The following is a 16,256-nucleotide window of genomic DNA, read 5'->3' as shown; positions in this document are numbered from 1 at the left end:
TAATAAAACACAATTTTTATGTAGTACTTATTCCACTTTTAATCAAGAGATTAGGACCGGTTTCGTCCGCCTCAGAATTGCGTTTTATTAAATAAAAACAACAATACAATGCAGTTCCACCATGAATTGACAGTTAACAAAATAAAAGAAATTAGTAGTTACCCTAAAATATTTCAAATCAGTCGTATTCATCAGTCCTACCTACCTATTTTGTTAAATTAATAAAAAGAAAATTTAAATAATTACAAGATAAAAAGAACTTTTTATATACAACTTTTTAAAATTTTCTGTTGAATTATTATGCTCAATATGCTCAAACTTGTACTTGATATGAAGTAAAAACAAACAAATATAGAATACTGAAATGCCATTTTGATTTCCATAGTAAAGCACGTATATATTAATAATTTAGTTGCTAGGACCACCTCCTTAGCAACCAATAATAGTGGATTGGATTACGAATTTCTTCCGACATAACTTCTAACAGAATTAACTGAAAATGAATTCAATTCTACTTAAAGATGGCTAAAGTATTAAAAGAATGCATTGGCATCGTGTTCTGATATAATCTAAAAGTTTCAAATGTCTAGCTAGTCGGGAAGTTAGTTAAAATTCGATTGCAAGATTTGTACCGGACAAACAACCACCGGACAAATAAGAATACGAGCTCATAAAAACGTTGTAATACAATATATTTTCGATGGCATTCAATCACATAAATATAAATTGTCTTTAAAAATAAAAACATAGTTTATGTGTACTTTTAGGAAAATACATAATTTAAACTCATCACTTAATTTTACATCGTCAGTGAGCTATTGAAATTTCATTGTTTTAGTGTGTCGTTGTCATTAGTTTTCTTCTTACTTCCCATAACTATACTTTACAAATTTGGTCTTATTTTACCTGTTTCCAAAAGTTACCTTTGCTATATCCGGCAGGTGGAAGTTATTGCACGCCAATGCTATCAATCGTGAGACTATTTTGCATCCAATGCAATATCAAACTGGAGAGATAGCGTAGAAAAATTGGCCCACATCTCAAACTAGTACCAAGATGAATGGATAAAAACAACATTTTAATTATTACTACGTACCAAATGACTCTCTTTTAAAATATATTTTCTATTGTATAACACATGCATATTATGTTCCTATATTTTTTACAATATTATTAAAATACATTATAGCCCAACATTCATTAAAAATATTATAGTAATATTTATTAATGTATTGGGCACAGGTTGTTATTATTAACAATCAGCAGGTGTCAAAGGGGAGTTACCAAAGACGCGCCCAGTTGACGAAATCATTCATTAGTTAGGTAGGCAGTTATTTCACCTTACAGAAAATAATGCGTAATATAATGTTTTTATATAATAGCGATAGCAAATCTTTGAGGCTTTCAATTGTTATTTTCATATATATTTTTAAATAAGTACTATCTAAATTAAATTTTTCCCATCGATGAGAACAGGATACAACTATCGATTCCTATTAGATGGTCTGTGACTCGGTCAAATCTACATGTTGCTTTTTTCAATCAATATGCGTGGCTTTGTGGGAATATATAATATATAAGTAGCGAAGGGTAGGCTGTAAAGATCCGCCATAAATAGTGCACATTAAACTTTGTTATTCATACATATTTGTTTTTATTGAACTAAAACTACAATATACAGATGGTATTGTTTAGTTTTTAAAAATCAATTAAACCCTGCCTAAACCACACCATAATAGTTTCGGTATATTTTGGGCAATAAGACAAAATTGTGCCCTCTTTTTCATCCATACTTATTTGTTTTCGTTGGATTAAGAATATAATATATTATACAAATTGTTGGTTCATTTTTTTTAAATTAATTATACCCTGTCTGAACCAAGCTATAATAGATAATAATAAAATATTACTATATCTATAAAATATTCAAAGTCATTTATGATTTAATTGCCTAATTTTAGACATATTATAGACAGACGAGTATTTTTTGACAATTATCTATTATGGCTTGATTTTCGCAGGGTTTAATTGATTTAAAAAAAACAAACACTATCTTGTAAATTTTAGTCTTATTTCAATGAAAACAAATACGTATGACTGACAAAGTTTATTGTGCACTATTTATGCTAGATCTTAACTGCCTACCTCCACCCTTCGTCACTATATATTATATTAGATCATATGTATATTATCTATTTTTCTTGGTTTATCTGTCTGTTGTCTGTAACGCAGAGGGAAAATTAATCATGACACTAAACTGTACGAGGGAGAGCGAGAAAGAGAGAAGGAATATTATAATATGGTAATAAGATAAGACAGAACATACACGCAGGTATGAGAGAGAGGGAGACAGAGTTAAGACGTAGTAAAATAAATAGACATGGTGAGAAAAACATATTATATGTGAGAGTGAGATAATGAAATAGTATATCATAATTGGATAGTTTTATTGAGCGCATGGTCAAGAATGTTGACAGGCGACACTGCCACCTGGCATTTTTTTCTAGTTTTGTAATAATAATACTATACCAACTAGAGGAGAGCAGAGTCCACCTCGGGCTATTGCGCCACGGCCTACGAATGATGACGGTGCTATTATGTTTTCGTTTGCGAGTTTAAAATATCTTTCCAAATACATATTCATAAATATGTGTGCTTTCATCTTAATCATATTGCCGAGATAAATATGTCATAGCTTGAAATGTTCGTAATACACTCCCGGTTATATTATATTAGATTTTGCATTATTATGACTACGATGGTTGGGAGCCGCTGGTCAAGAGGATCTCCGCCGTAACGCGAATAAATTATGATCACACGCCTGTTATTTTTAAATATTTCAAATCGTCGAGGCATTTTCATTTCAGTGATTGGATTTGTTTTGTCTTTAACTCAAGGACTCGCTTAGCTATTTCCACTTGATAATATCAACAAATAAACTAACGTATTACAAGTGATCGATAATATTATTGATTCTTTTGAAAATATATATAGAAAAAAACTAAAAACTGTAGGTAGGAACCCACTCAAAAAAAATTTACTTTTTCAATCTGGATACATATAATAATGTGGATTGTGAGGGTTACAATCTAGGGCAAGATCATAATGAAGCACAAGCATGGTAGGTACCTATATAATGAAACATGTTAGCTTACCTAAAGATAGTAATTCGAAGAAAACAGAATTACCTTTCTTCAAGCGTCACCACTAGGGAATCCAATTTCGGGATCCCGGACAATTCTCGATACCTATGAATCCCGGGATTAGTAAACATAATCCCGACATCTTCGGGATTGATTTTTCTATCAATCACAATCAATTAGTATGTGTAGGTAAAAAATTATGTTAAAGGAAGTGTATGTACCTGCATATGTCACAGGGGGAATCGCCGGATGCTAACGGATAATAAACAAATATTTTTTGTTGCCATACGCAATCGTAAGAACATCAGAAAAATGATAAATTCGTTCATTCAACCAGCTAGACGCCACTGACGTTTCGGCACGCGAACGGCGTCTAACCACCAGCGCCATGGACGTGCCGGCAGGCACTTGTTTCTACGCCGAATTTTATGAATGTTATCTTTTCATGAATAAAAAAAACTGTTTTATTTCACATTATTGTTTACTCTATTAAACCCACGTATTTCCAAGATTGAACGTACACAATATTAACATTAAATGTTTTAAATAGTATAAATTATACTAGACATTTTTGACAGATTTTATCAATGCTATTTGTATAAATAAAAAAATATATATTAACTGTCGAAAAAAAATTCCAATCCCGGGACCATTCCCGGGATCCCGGTATCGTCAAATTGTTATCCCGAAATCATGGGATCAAAATTTTGGCTCAGGATTGGTTTCCCTAGTCACCACCAAGGTGATCAATATTATCACATAGTTTCTAGGTGATCACGTCGAACGAAGAACAAATATTAAAGCATAAGAAAAAGAAAAGTCTGTCTAAATCCAGTTTGTGTACTCGAATCCTACGTATGGCATTTTCATATTACGTTGTTTTTTATAGAACATACATATTTATTTTGTTGTATTATTATTATCTAGATCTAGGACGTGAATCTAACAGATTAGGCAAATTACAATCAATTTTTACAAAAATTATAAAGACAATAAAAAAATCAAGAATAATTTCCATTCTATAGTCGATTGCAGTTTTATTTGAAAGCGTATCATGTACCTATTTATAAATTAGATATTAAGGCTATCTACATAATATACAAAACGTACAAACAACCTGCCGAACGAAATATAATTTGTCATATAAATCCAACATGCGTCCATTTAATGTTCTGTTTATTGTTCTATTAGTAACAATAATAATATATTCATTAACATGTTTTCCTTTTCAAGTAAATGGGTAACGTTTTAGTCATCTTTACGCGATTTAAGAATTAATACCCCCGTCGCCATCACGAAACAAATTGACGTACTCACACCTCGACGTTCGCTCCCTGATTGCCAGCGAGTCCAAAATTTCGTCGCGCTTATAGTTGAAAATTATTTGCCGTTTCACTGAAGTATCGTCTAAATGCTTTGGTTATTTTTGACCCTTATTGGGAAAAATATTTAAAAAAAAAAAAAAATATTCTGATTTTTTATAACCGCCACTATTACAGACATCGAAATGTTCGAAGGCGTGTTGCTTACGTAAAAAAATATCTCACCTCTCGTATGTTAAACTAACAGATATTAAAGATTGTGTGAATTGTATAATATGTAGGTAAGTCTGTCAGGTGAATGTAAGGTCAGAAATCAACGCACGTTCTTTGGAATACAAATGCCAGCTCAGCGATGATCCCAGATTGTATATACTTAAAATTTAATATATAATCATATGCTAATCATTAGAATCATTTGTTCCCAAAAAAATATCGACGCTTGTGTGCCAAATTTCAACAGCCATCTTTCAATAATACCGTTTTTTTGCATTGACATTTTCCTTTTATGCGCTTTAAAAATAATAATACATTCGCCATTTTCAGAACATCAGTGTTTTATCATAACATCGCGCAATATTTTTTACTAACAAATGAAAACAAATTTACACACTATAATTAATGCCTGAATTTCCTTATCATAATATTCAGAACTAGTGTGAAAATACCTATAATACAAAACATTAATTTTATTCCGACTTCTCGCAAATGCATAACGTGTAGCACTAACTCTGACAGGTACAATGATTTGAGTTACCCCATCTCCACCCGTCATATATATGCAGCCGCTATTTGTACACGGCCGCCTCCCACGATGCTATAAACGTGTCAGAATGAAAAGATTTTTGTGCCACAATTCCTTGTCCCGAACCGAAGCTGCACGGGACTGATGTAACAATCATGCACCTTGGTATTGCATGTACACATGTTTTACATCCCTCGTCCTATAAAATAATTGTTGCAACCACGGCGAGCGATCACCAAAAATTACGAGGAATGGTTTTTCGCCATTCACCTTACCCATTGCTGCATTGCAATCGATGGAACACACATTAAAAAACTACATGCATTATTTGCCTAATCGTGGGTGGAAGTACTATTTAAACAAGCTAAAACTGGGATGACTATTTATAGATCGATATATGCACCGATGTTTTTACCAACGGCGTTTTTACCGTATATCCAGCATGGTCACATTTTCTAGACTTGCTTTTCCCTCCACCATGCCAGTTATGCTGGCGTATACCGTGGCATAATGAACGTTAGGCGCTCTTCAAAGTTGTGCCGAAAGTGTCTCAGGAGAAACTTCCCATGACCTTGGTCGGCGTGCACCAGAGTGTGCGCAATTCCTACATCGATACATGAATTAGCCAAGAATTAACTAGACTAACATTAATGACAAGGCTATGAAATTTAGAGGCGATCCGGTGCCCTAAACACGTAATTTTTATCGTTCTTGATCATTTTTTAATTTCCGTTCAATGTCAATCTTTTGTAATTGACAATCTGCCGCCATGTGCATGCGTACAATTCTGCTAAAAATATTACAGAAAATAAATACCTAGGTATTTGCAAACTCACGACATCAAAGTGCGACTATAAAAGTAAACATTTGTACTGTTTTCTCTATGTGTGATTAAGATTTTGCTGGAAAAACAATTAAATTTCTTATCACGTATGGAATAATCCTATGATGACTATATATATTGCACATTACTATTGAAATAATTTTAAATTTACAAGACTGTGAGTAATCATTGTATTATTATATCGTTTCTGTGGAGCCAGATCGTCATCAGCGACCATATAGCACTACCAACGAGAGTTTATACTGTTATAGTATAACCAGTGACGTCCCGTGGGGGTAGGGAGTTTGAGCGTCGCTTGGGGGCGGCAGTTACTCGAAAGGCGGCAAATCGAGGAGAATCATTTGGTATATATATAGACATAGGTAGCTAAAATTATTTTGTTTACATGCCGACAATAATAGCATACTTAGTAAAAATGGCGTGGAAATAATAAATCTGTGTATTGCTAAATTTAATGGTACAAACTAAATGTGTGTAAACCACATGGAACCTCAGACTCTGATGATTTAGGTATTTTTCCTACCATGTCCGATCCTAACAAGATCATATTATGGGCCTCCATAGAGTGTAGGTTTTGTATTTTTTACAGATTTTTGTTTTTACGAGAAATGGATGTCAGCCACTTGCACAACCTATTAGGTCCTTACTCTGACTCATACACAAATTAAAAAACAATACGCATACTTGCCAGACCCAGGATTCGAACCTGGGACCCACGACACTATAGGCCGACGCGTATATCTAAATTTGATTTTGTATATATTAGTGGTACCTACCTATATATTTTGTTAGTAATGTATCCATAGAAGAGATTTATTAGATATTGGAGTCATGAAAGGATGATAAAAATACTGTATAAAAATGGGTCGGCATTTTGTTTAGGGACGTCACTGATTATAACGAGCTTTCTCTCTTTCTAACTTCAATGACACCATTTTATGTTATTGTCAGAAAACTATTGTATGATGAAGCGAAACTTCTGATACCACTATTATAGATAGGCAAATAAAGGCACAGAAAAATCTTATGGGGGATCCATTTCAGAAAAATGCTCCTAATAAATAATTATTATTGATTTTTTAAAGTGATTCGAGAGGGTAGTTTAAATAAAATCTAACAGGGAAATTAACTTCCGCATTTACTCCATCTGTAACTTATAGTTTCTTATCGCATCAATCGCGGACCACCTGATTTTTCCGGGTAATTTCCTCATACCCAGACACTCTGAGCTTTGAGTCTAGCGATAAACACCCGGCGGCAGCACGAATTATTGAATCAAAACTGAAGTTTATAGTGTAGAGCGAATATAATATCGTCGATTTATCTTGTAAAACTCGTAAATCCCATTTTGGTCAAAATCTAAGATTCTTATAAGTACTCATAACGAGTCTAATCATTTCAAACATTTTGCAAACCTCATAAATATAGGGAATTTTGTATAGTGTGTTCATTATTTTTATTTTCGTCGGATTTTACGGTTTTCTGAATTTGTTTTGGACTTACGAGGTTTACAAGAAGAACGACGATATAACATTTGAAAATGCCAAGATTGACAGATCATGACTGCGAGCTATATAGCCTTGAAATTCCAATAAAAAGAAGAAGATTAAAAATAAACCACGATACAGGTAGGTACAATGGCATGCTACGTACCAGTGCCGGCAAAAACTAATAATTAACATGATGATTTTATAGGCAGTAAAAACGAATAGCAAACAAACACACAACAGGCTTCAAAGATCGTCTTAAAAATGACATTGGAAATCTTCTTGCCGCGTTTTTCTTTTGTTCGAAATTTAAAAAAAGTGAAAACAAAAAACCTACCTACATAAGCAAAGCAGACAGACAAAAAAACACTGACGTCACTTAAAAGGTTTTTTAACCCTTTAATTCGATTGATTGTATGCGGGTCGGGATTGTTTTGCTGAAGTGAAAAAAATACGTATATTTATTATCTTTTTTTTTAATAATAAAGAATAATTATAAGGCCATGTTTTTGATAATAATATTATTATTTGATCAATGCATCGTTACTAGTGATAATACGGACCTATATAAAAATATTGTATTTGTGGCCTCCACGTGCGGTAGAAGTAAAGTAAATCATAATGGGTATTAAAGTGCAAAATAACCATGACTTAACATTTTAAAAAAGGAAAAATTCACGGTCGCTTAAACAGAGATAATTTGAAAACTACTAAAAAAGTCTTTTTTTTCTTTTTAATACGACGCCCGACGGGACTTGAACCCGTAACCACTGGATTCGTGCCAATATGGTTGATTAAGCTACGGACTCCCTATCTAATTACGACGAAATGAACTAGTAGTTTTTTTCATGAAATGATTAAATTACGTTATGTTTGGCTATCGGTTTTTGTGTTTCAAATTAAGGTATCAATTTAGGTAGCCTAATTACCTACTAACTGACGCCCGGATCACTCCGAATTTACACGTACTTGCATTTGTTAATAATTTAATAAATTATTTCTTTTATTCGACGAATGCTTCTTTGAAAAGTTAAATCATATACTTACATTTTTTGATCATAATTATAGAATACTTAGTCTTACCGTCTGACACCGAAGAAATGTTTACACAATAATTGTGAGGATTTTATATTACATTCGATTCATTAACCTGACAGGATAGTTCCTTTCACTTGTTTGGAATATTCTATTTTTAAAATTTTTCTTTATTTTGTTTCAAGTTGTTTACCTTAGAATCAAATACTTCTTCGTATTCATGTTGCCCGGATATTTTACAATATTTCGTGATTAATTTTGGCCTCACATGCTTTCAAGCAGTATTACGCTATAGTAGGTAAGTAAAGAAGTAGTAAAGAAGTTTAACTTAAAAACAAAATAATATCTATCATTTAAATTAGAGTTCAGATCTATGTATCGAGTAGGTATATTTGACTTTTTGATAATAGTATACAATATTTGACACTTCCTAGCACAATGAACATGACCACTACTTGGTCACCCCCAAACTAGGTGAATAATAATTTTGAAGGATAATGGAATTATTAAACAATGTCGAATAATTTATGTATTAATGACCTTTGATTGTTTATTAGGTATTATCAATATGATGTCAGTATTATGGATACTATTGATAGATTTGCAAATGTTATAAAAACTATCATCTATCAAAATATTGACGAGAGATGACTTGCCTTTCAAAAAGCTCTTTGTGAGTTTAGTAAATAAGTAATTACTATTTTGCAAATATAATAAAGAAAACATACTTTAATGTATACATATAGGACTTATTGGCAGTGAAGCTAATATAAAGTTTACGAAAGCCAATGATTAAAGTCATATGAGTTAAGTCATTGGATACTCGTTTGTTCGCATGTGGATAATCTAATCTCACATTTATTTGCCAGAACCAAACTGAAATATAATTGTTTGCATTAGTGTGTCAATCCTATTTTTTATATTGGTACATATAGTGAAGCACCATTAGAAATTTAAAAAATCACAATCAGTAGGATTTTGTTGATTGATGATTTAAGTCAGGAACCTGCGACCTTTCATTAAATGTGGCCATTTTGTAAATGAACCGAATGTGTCTCTTTTGTTTATTTAAATTAAAATTAGATAGTTAAATAAAACTTCTTAAAATTGTAAATATAAGTTCGTAAGCAAGTAACTAAAATTAAACTCCAAAACAGACTGTCTACTATGCTGCCCTGCCAACAGAGAACAATATTATCTTTTTCAATAGTTAGATTGGAACACCTGACATCATTTTGAATTCCGTAATTCCGGAATTGGTGTTTTCCACCCAGGAATCCAAGGATTATACAGTTGTTATGTGTGACATGTTGCCAAAATATATTTTTATTTAGGGTGGTATAATACATCTGAACATAGATACTATGAAATTATATATAATATATTAACCAAAAAATACAAAAAAATCACAATCAGTAGGATTTTGTTGATTAATGATTTAAGTCAGGGTAAGGAACCTGCGACCATTCATTAAATGTGGCCGTTTAATGAATGAATCAAATGTTTCTCTTTTTTAAATATAGTTAGTAATTATATTATAGTATTTAGTTAGATTTTTTTTTAAATAAAGTAAATCGAACTAAAGTTTTTTGAATGCAGCTATCTTATGCGCCTTCTAACATGAAATGGTTAACCACTTCTGATTCAGTTTAAACGTAGTTTAATAATTATTAATTTATAAACCAAACACTTGTCTTTTTTATCAAAAAATAATCCATCTAAAGATTTTGTATTCCGAAATTTCTGGATTAAGATATCGAGCAGAATCTCGGGATATACAATAATCATAAAGTACCCAGGTACACCTTCCTTGTCCATAAAACTATTATCAACACGATAAGTCATTATTAAATTAATACTATGATCCAGTTTACTGTTTAATTGTTCTAATAATGTCGTATTATAATTGTGCAAAATCAGATAACGCAGCCATAAGTCTATAATTAACAATCTTCTCATTAATGCGACATAATTCATAATTTTTAATAATACATATTCATACTGTTATCAAATCATTTCATTCGCCAGATAACGTCGAAAGATAAAAGGTGAATCACCTGTTACTTAGTTTTGCTGTGAATGTTTGCGGAAATTCCTATATATTGACTATGTTATTAATTATTATCTACTCAGAAAGAAAAAAAATGATACCTAAATAGTTATGAAATGAGTATATTTTGATATTCATACGTTACCACATTAGTAAATATGATGAAATGTACATTATTGTAACAAAAATCCTTTGCTACTTACTCATAAGGAAAAAATACTGATTGAAAGGGTTAAAACTGCATTCTTAAAAATATTAAATGACGTCAGTAAAATGCATGCAAAATAATTTTTCTCACGTCTTGTATTTAACATTTATTTTTTGATGATGGATGAGAGATGAGGTAGGCACCGAATATGACCATAGATTATAGAGAGGAAGATTTATTTAATTTAATAATATTACCTATCTATTTTCAATAACTAAATAAGAGTTGTATATTGGATTGCCTACTATAAATGCATCTACATTGTAAATCGTGTGCCGATTGACCGCTTTTTTATAATTTATTTCCCTTTATTATGTTAAATATTATAATTAATTCGTGTTATTTATGGCAAATGACATTTCAAAAAATGGAGTGTTTTTATTTGTATAATCAAAGTTTACACATTTAAAAATAGATACACATAAGGCTGATAGATAAATTATTTTTGACATAAATTCAGACAGCCAGAGATATATACATATTACGTACCTCCATATTGTAATATAGAATTCTATATTTGAATACTAGCATCCAGTGACATCTAAAACAGTTTATGCACATTCAATAACTGTATGTATACTTATTGAATAATAATATTATTATACATTTTTACACACTACACTACAAGACACTTGAAATCAACGCAAAATTAAAGAAAAATGATTAATTACAAAGATTAAAATAAATAATCTAATGCCAATCTGCATACCAACCTTTTAATAATATCGACTGTGTTTAGGAAAAAGGGCGTAACCCTCGATTTTTCGAAAAGTGCTTTTATTAAATATTAACAATGTATCTACCTATACAACTAAATACACGTTCTGTAAAAAGGAAGTAAGTCGCAAATGCCGATTTATTATCTAAATTCAGGTTTTCATTGAGCTTTAGTTAAGTTTTCATTTAAGGAAAAACGCATTTACCTTCAATTTTAATGATTTTTCTGTAATAACTTCTTTAATTATTAGTAGATCGAAAAGATATTACACCAAGTCATCAATCATCATTTATCCAACGTCTGTGCCTATTTTTTTATTAACATTAAACCAAAATCATTCAAAAAAACGTTTTTTGCCTCTCCTGTAAAATTTGTTATGTGTGGGATACGCCCTTTTTCCTAAACAAGGTCGAATTGTACTTACCTATATAATATTACAATTGAATGTCAAGCATACTGTTATGCTATTTAAAAGTCCTGTTATGGCAATTAATATTTTTATTGCATCTATTTTCATGAACGTTTTAATGCAATATTGACCATTTTTAAAACCGTGTTTGGTATAAAACTATTAATTGTTTATCCATAATTATTTATTGTTGTAATATGACCGCGGATCATAGTTTTTTTTACAATAACTGAGAATACAGTTTGATAAGCGTGGGGGGTTTATTTATAGGAAATCTCAATTATTTTTCGGTTCTTGTCGATTTACAGGAAACCAGAAAATAGCCGATATACTGGATTATTTGGGTTAGGTTTTTATTTTTGAATTCATGAATTTTGCCAAAATCGACTATGAAAATTAGCGCTGTTCCCGCCTGACTTCCTGTAAACCGACTTGTACCTTTTTCTAATTCATTAGGCCGGTATTAGAGTAACAAAGATATTATTTGACAAATATATTTTATAAAATCTCTTATTTCAATTTCAATTTATTTATTTTGCATATTGTGGACATAACAAATTATAAGTTTAAGACGTTCACAACATGACATGAAACAGTATTATAAAGAAGAAAGGAAAAAGAAAAGTAATACAATGAAAATACAATTACACATAATATTATATAGTAGTTCAAAGAAGTACACCGAGTTTGCTAAGGACGCTATTTTAGGAATTTATAAAATAGCGTAACCTAAACCCACCCTCTCGCAAGTAGAATATATCAACACCCGAAGCAATTTGGTTGAACATAGTTATCGCCCTCCCAATTGGCATTACCGGTGGCAGGTTGGTTCTGCACCTTGGGAGAATAAACAACTGATGCTCCATTTTTCTAATATCAGAGACACGCAGGTCAATACTGCCCAGAATGGCAGAGTTCTCATTTATACCTCGTATAAGTCGAAAAAAATACTAGCTAAATAAAAATCTATCATTATGTTTTATCAAAAATTTATCTATGGTAATGACTATTGAGTATTTTCAAGTACATAGTTGTTTTGACAGCTCATTGCAATAAAATTTGAAATTATAGAATACTAAACCTATTAAATACTGTATAATAATCGCCATCCACATAACAAAAAAAGACTGAAAATAAACCTAAATACAAGCCGACATTCATTCATTGTCCATTTTTTAAACATAACTTCTATAAGTACGTCTTAATATATTTTACGTGGTGTAATATGCCCTCTTCAATATAAATTCTATACTTACCTACCTATAATTTGATAAAATATATTTTTCAAATATGTTTGATTGTCTAAATACCTAAAATACAATAGGTAACTAAATTTCCCATAAGTATTCATTAGTTAGCTTAATTATTGTGTCATAATTTTGTGATAATATACAACTCATGTTCTATTTTTTTCTATTAAGTATAACTATTTATTACCTACTTATGATAATGTATCGTCATAGAGACGTTCGTACTTATTATGAGTTATATTCCGTTTATTGGTTTATTGTTAACAACCGGATCTTCACGATGACTAATGGTGACATGACAACACAAGGATAACGACCGGCTCTCATGAACTCGAGCCTATGCTCCATAGGAATCTCCAGTATATCATAAATTTCATACATAGATTAATTAACAGTATACAAAAAATATTGACATTGATAAAATTCACAGATACGAATGACATGACCATGATAAGAAAATTATATGCACAATAGTAGTACGGTTCTATAATTATTATTAATAAGTTGACATTGATGCACGCGAATTATTGTTCATTATTAATAATAATTCATAAAACTTCATTCACAAATTGAATAGAAAAATCCTACAAACGTGTTTACCTACCTACAATATTTATAATAAATATGTATTTTTTTTTATTTTTATGCGTAAAATAATTTATTTTGTTGCGAAAAAAATATATTTATATTATTATTGAATGTTTCTAATATTTAATTGCTATAATGCCCATAACGATTTGTTTTCTAAATAAAATTAGCAAATTTAGAACGACATAATAATAATTAACGTGGGCGAATGTAAAATGATCATTCAGTTGCCATAAAAAATATGATATGCAAGATATGATTCCAAATTCAAACATAATTGACAATAAGCAGATATCAAATTTAACATTATATTTTATAATGTCATTCAATGATAAAATTATAAGTGTGTATGTTTTAAATAGGCGAAAAAATATTAATACGTTGTCTATATTTTGATAATTATTACAATTACGACTCTATGGTTTCTTTTCTGTAACGTCAAGCTTCGAAGAATAAATTAATATCGTCAAACCAATGACATTGCGTCAAACACACCCGATTTCAATTGATGTTGCGTGTACAAATGTAATTAATTTTATATACATATATTATGTGGGTGTCATTTATTATTATTATATTGAATATAAACGATAAAACCTACCATGATTTAGCTCAAATACTTACTAGTTACGTTAATTAGAATTCAATACTGAAATAAACATCAGCCAAGATATTTTATTAAGGTAAATTTATTTTATAAAGAATGGCTATTTTTTTGTTTGAATTTAGAATTAAACATTTTTGACAAGTAAGTCATAGATACTTAGATATTATCTTGAAAAGTACCAATAATATTATATAAACGAACTTAATCCGTATTATGTGATTTAATTTAGCAACACCCTATCGACGGTGTCTACTCAATAATCTACCAAAACTTAACATAAAATGTCAATATACCTAATAAAAATATATAATATATTTTATACTTATGTACAAATAGGGAAAATTGGGGAAATGTCAATGGTATTAATTACAGGCCGCTTTCATAGAATATTATCTCACAATACATAACATGACGTAATTAATGAAGGCTTTGTATCCATAAAAACAAAACAATGTAATTCATAGAATGTTATTTATTATATGGATCTAAATATTAATTAGCGTAATTCTTCACCCAGTGAAATCAACTTCATAAATGAATCGAAATATCTATTTAGAATTTATTATATCGATCGATAGGTAGGTAATTGTATTACATAATATAATGAATTTCTACTAGGTGTGTAAACTGTGACTTAATTTTATTAATATATAGATCATAGGCAATATAATATATTTGTGCGAAAAGAAAAGAGAGATAAATCTAAAATCATTACTTGTGGACAACTTTGTAAGTCAGTTTCTGTTTCTATCTGAAATGTACTAATTCAGCGGCGTTGATTCGACTCTACGTAGGTACAATGACAGTTTTCTATAAAGCAGATAAAGTCAGATATGTTAGGGTAGATAGTAAAAAATCCTCGTAATATTTTTCTATCTATCTATGCAAACCTTTTCACAAGGGGGTTTCCAAATATATCAGAATCTAATATCACCACGTAGCTACCTAAAACCGTCACTGTGTATGTATGTATATTAGATTATAGACTATGGTTAATTTAGCATATTATTATTTTAACACATTTTTCGGACGTATCTTTACATTCTTTTTGCGCACATTACTTCTTAAAATTATTCAATATTATATTTATACAGAGGAAAAAATGTTATATAGGTACACTATGCTAGATCACAGCATCAGAATATTCCACAAACATAATATTTAATTTCTATATTTACCTACATAAGGTTTCTTATCAGCAAAGTCCCGAGTGAGTCAATACAAAGCGAAAACACATTAGCGCAATTTATAAAGCCAACAATTTTATTATTATTTCGGAAAAGGCACAAATTTTCACTGCATTGACACCATTGAAATCGAAGAACAAACACTAAAACACAACAAAACTTCGAAAACTCGTATCTGTTATCAAAAATCACTGACATAAACATTCGTAATTGCGTTACATATGGAAAGGTTGTAATCTGCAATTCGCATCTACGTGATAATTATTTTCGACAGATAACATTCGTAAACCCACCACGAGCAGGTGTGCACGCCGCGATTCTCTGCGGTCGACTAGCTAACGGTTTGATATGCGCTGGTTGCATTTTTACCTGTAAATATTAAGCCAGGTGTGTACCTAGAAATGTCATATTAAATTCCGTCACGTATATTTTATGACAACCTACAGTGGATTCACAAGGAATTTCATTATTAAAATATTTTCCAAGAAAGTCCATTCAATCTTCATCTCTGTCTGTTATATTATAAAAAAAATATAGATCAACCTACTTGACTTAGCTTTCAATATTCTGTAGCATATTTTTCAATTAAAATAACTATTTTAAAAATGCTGTATTTTTCGACAGCATTCATCATCATATTATTATTAAAATTATGGCGTTATTGCT

The 16,256-nt window shown here is 30.6% G+C and overlaps 1 protein-coding gene across 2 annotated transcripts in view; it reads right to left on the bottom strand.

Moving 5' to 3' along the window:
• Rhp (GTP-Rho-binding protein rhophilin) overlaps positions 1-15,923 on the bottom strand; it is a 270,103-nt gene extending 254,180 nt beyond the window's left edge. The window contains exon 1 of one of the 2 annotated variants that reach the window (XM_085961190.1): positions 15,582-15,923. The gene's annotated coding sequence lies outside the window, so the exon portion shown is untranslated. The remainder of the gene's footprint in view (positions 1-15,581) is intronic. The other variant, XM_085961191.1, reaches the window with a different exon arrangement.
• Between the last annotated feature and the right edge of the window lie 333 nt (positions 15,924-16,256).

Source organism: Rhyacophila brunnea, unplaced genomic scaffold (assembly GCF_057557595.1).
Source record: "Rhyacophila brunnea isolate RB1 unplaced genomic scaffold, BYU_Rbru_1.0 scaffold_12, whole genome shotgun sequence".
Taxonomy (NCBI): Eukaryota; Metazoa; Arthropoda; class Insecta; order Trichoptera; family Rhyacophilidae; genus Rhyacophila; species Rhyacophila brunnea.
This window is presented reverse-complemented; position numbering and strand designations above follow the sequence as displayed.